Genomic DNA, 4,124 nt, shown 5'->3' with positions numbered 1-4,124 from the left:
GGTCATTCTGTACCTGAAGGAACCAAAGGCTTAAACACAGAGCTACAAAGCATAATCTGAAAATTAATCCCTCGTAGAAATGTATTGCTCAGTAATTCCTCATAACAGAAGCAGTCTGTTCTATTGCTATTGCATTTCAGCTGTCAATCTGCAAGTACCACCATGAAAAAGTGTGACTAATGCTGAACCACTGCAAATGGTGCAGCTGGATGCAGGACAGTATTTTAAAGCTTGCAGACACGCTGCCATCTCTTTTGGTTGAATATTAATTGGTCAGTTCTATCCCTAGCTGAAGAAGCCTCTTGCATTCCTTGCCAAGTAAACCTTAACACAGCAAAGTTCACAATTAGCACCTTCTACACCTTCTGGCTAAAAAGAAGACTGGCCACTAAGCCTGGCTTCAGTAGTTCATGTTGTTATTCTTTCAGTGGGACCTCAGCAAGGTGACAGACCTAGGCTTAAAACCTTTAGTGCTTAGGAACTGCCAGTGCCATACCACAAAAACCTGCAGTGCATTACCCAGATTAGGCACATCAGATGTCTCCTCCATTTTCTACACTGGCTTGCCACCAAAGCGTCATCAAATTTTTGTTTCTTATCTTAAATGAATTCTACATCCAGTTTCTCATCATCTCCAAAGGAATTAAAAAATCTCTACTGTGAGTGCCCCAGCTAAAAACTCACTTCTTCATTGAGGTGTAACTCTTCCTGAGAAAGGTAATGTTGGTTTGTGACAGACACATCATTCCTGGAGGTGAATGGAAGAAGGGGAAATGAATTATGAGACCCTGTACACGCATCTTGTGGAAATTATGAGAATACAAACAAACAATACACAACAGAAATAATTGCTGTTGATGTTGCAGATTAATATTGCAGTGTTTTTATATGAAGATGATTAGGATAGAGTAGAATATATGGAATGGAATAGCATCACAGAAGACTAATGCTGCTTGATCTATATCCTGGAAATTTAAGTTCAACTCTTAAAGCAAACTGTAGAAAGAGATCATTGAGGTGAATGTTCCCATACAAAGTCTTTAAACTAACTTCAGCATAACTGATAACTCTTGCTCAGACAAGGGGTCAGAAATGGATTAATAGCGATGCTACCAGCAAATGAGAATGAGGAATTCTGGAAGGTGTGAAGGCTATTTATTCACACTACACCTACCTTTTCATCATATTTCTCCTTCTTTCCAATACCTTCTTAACAATACATTAAATACATTCAGAAAGCAGAAGACTAAAGCAATAAAATATTTTTTTAACATCTGATGGCAGGGAGAACTGGGAAAAGATGTGGTAGTATCCAGAAATAAGAATAAGACCGACGAGGAAAGCTGCCAGTATTATATGAACTGCTCATTACAGTACACCTTTCTGTCCTCAGTCTTGGCTACAACTTGTGAGTCAGTATCAAACCACCAATTTTGGTAAAGAGAGAGCAAAGAAAATGACACTAGCAGTAAAAGCCACAAGGCACCACAGGAGGGTGCTACACACAGTCACTGTATTCATCTAGCAGGAACGGTTGAAGGCAGCATGACTTCATGCTTTCCATAGTTTGAAAGCAGGAATAAGTCCTTTCCCCTCATAGCATCTCAGAGTGAATCCATTATCTTGTAATCAGAGACTCAAAATTGAAGGGTAACAATAATGTTATCCTGAGATCTGTGTTGGTTGTAATGATGCTGTCAGCTGAGGCCCGTTGCTAACATTGTGAGAATTTGCAAGGCAAATGACTGATCCAATGCAATGCACTTAATGGTTGTATAAATATTTCACTGTTCTTGCTGTGTTAGAGGATAAGTCCTCTCTACCTCAGAACATCAGCAGTTGTTCTTTACATGCTTAATATCAGTACACCTTCAGAACACTCCAGCATTCTTAAAATGAAACTGCTGTGAAGGGATATATGCTTTTATGAATCAGCACATAACGATACACTGTCTACAAGTACAGATATATTTTACTGTCATGTTTTCTTTCACACTTCCCACTTATTTTTCAGTGGATTAACAAACCCACAGCACTGTACTGTATACAATACAACACAGTTTCAACTAACGGCTTTTTACTGAGGCTGTTTACAGCAATTTGAAAGAACAATTTTGAATTACTCATCCCCTTCCTCTCTTGACAAATGAACTCCAGGTTGTATTGCTGTATAGAAACTGATGAACATAACAGGGGCAGAAAGGATGCCAAGAGATTTCTCCTAACTTTCTAGGGTATAAGTAACTCCTTTATATATCCCAGTGAAGGTAAGAGAGCTCACCACAGTAATCTGGTGCATCTTGCAGTCCCTGAAAATACAAGAATTGCATGGACATTCCTACAAGTATCTTCTAGTGCAATGGAGGGTCTGTTGTCCAACTACTGAAGTAAGTATGCCATATCCTGCCCAGGACCTGTCTCTTCACTGACCCATCTAGTGGAGCTTCTGCTCAGAGTCCTTGGGTCTAGAAAAAAGGGTATGCTAACCCACAGAGGTGGCTAAATTACTTGCCTCCTCTTATGCAGAGAAAGTAAAGATAATGCAAGGGAGACTTCCAAGCAAGGATCTGGAATTCTTCCTCTTCCCCCCTATTCCTTTAACATCACTCATCCTGTTTTTGTCTGTCAGTCTCTGACCACAATCTAGTTACATCTTCCTGAGGTGTCCTCCCTCTTCATGTAGGTTTCTTTGCTAACTCCCTTAATCATAGAATTGTCACATTTCTCGAGTTGGAAGGGACCCACAAGGATCATTGAGCCCAACTCCCAAATTAATGTAATGTTGGCCAACAGCTACCGCACTGCCAGCTTTCTTCTGTCATAATATCCCTTGCAAGTTGCCACTCAATTTTCCTCTCTTCACCTGCAGAGTAGCTACCACTTGCAATTTTGCTTTCCCTATAAACTCCTTCCCTTACTTTTCTCTATGATGGAGCTTGCACTCTCCAAGGAACAAGCTGTTCACTCTTTGACCGTGACTGCTTGTTAGCATATCCATTCTATATAACATCAAACCTAAGGCTTTTGCTTCCACTTGTCTCTATCCCTTCTTACTTGATGAGTCCCAATTGTCCTTCAGGGAGATGGTGAAGGGAAAACAATCCCTAGCTCCTCCTTCTGTTCACTTGATTCTAGCATTCATCACTACTGGGAGTAATACAGTTTGCTTCCAGTAAAAACCAGAGCGTGCTGTACGTACATTCCATACTGTCCATGACTTCAAGCATCTCTGTCCGTAGGCAATGGCATTTCCTAGGATCACATCTGCAAAGCACCCTGGGATACTTCAGGATGAAAGATGCTGTATTAAAAAATGGGCAACTACCTCAGAAGCAGCACTGTGAAAAAACACATACCAATGCCTCAAAATTACTGTTGGTCTACTAGTTCATAAAGGAATTAAAAGTTAATGCAACCAAGCACTGGAGACAGCATCATGATGCAGGACAGAAAAAGGCCTAGCAGGCCAGGAAATCGTGTCAACATGCAAGATAAGATGTAGTCAGCAGCACAGCTTCCTACAAGGTGGAACCTGGAGCTATTGCCTCTGTTGGGGCATGACCTTGCTTTGAGAAAGCCACCAAACATTAATCAGAAGTGGAAATTAGGACACACCACAGCTGTGACACAAATGGGCTGGTGACTGACAGCACACGCCACACAAATCAGTGACAGTGGAGGAGTGGAGATAATCAGCTCACCTGGTCAATTTGCTACTGAAGAAGCATCAATGTAGAAGATCGCAAACAGTTTAGCAACATGAGAACTCATTTGATGCCTAGTAAGTTGTGTACAAACATGTAGTTTCCCAGTTTAAATGCCACTGTTGAAATTTCATTCCAAAAAAGAAATTTGCCAGAGAGGATGCACAACTACTCTCCCATACTCCAAGCTGGAAGCACAGAATTCAGAGAAGCTTCTGTCAGCCTGCACTGAATACCTGTTGCCACTATCACTCTAATCATCTGGCAGTTAAATTCTGTTTCTAGCATTGTCTAGGACATACCATGAGGAAAATACATTAATACATTGCCACTTTCACAGAAGAGAAGAAAGTATGGCAACAATGGCCACCATATATACTTTTCTTTAGGGAACATAATTTGGATGGGAAGAAAAGAGGA

The 4,124-nt window shown here is 40.8% G+C and overlaps 1 protein-coding gene across 4 annotated transcripts in view; it reads right to left on the bottom strand.

The window, feature by feature from the left end:
• The window catches only part of SCUBE1 (signal peptide, CUB domain and EGF like domain containing 1), a 218,476-nt gene that overhangs the window by 142,395 nt on the left and 71,957 nt on the right, over positions 1-4,124 (bottom strand). The window lies entirely within an intron of this gene.

This window comes from Falco punctatus, assembly GCF_963210335.1.
Source record: "Falco punctatus genome assembly, chromosome: 6".
Taxonomy (NCBI): domain Eukaryota; kingdom Metazoa; phylum Chordata; class Aves; order Falconiformes; family Falconidae; genus Falco; species Falco punctatus.
The sequence above is the reverse complement of the archived record's forward strand: the minus strand, read 5'-3'. Positions and strand labels throughout refer to the sequence as shown.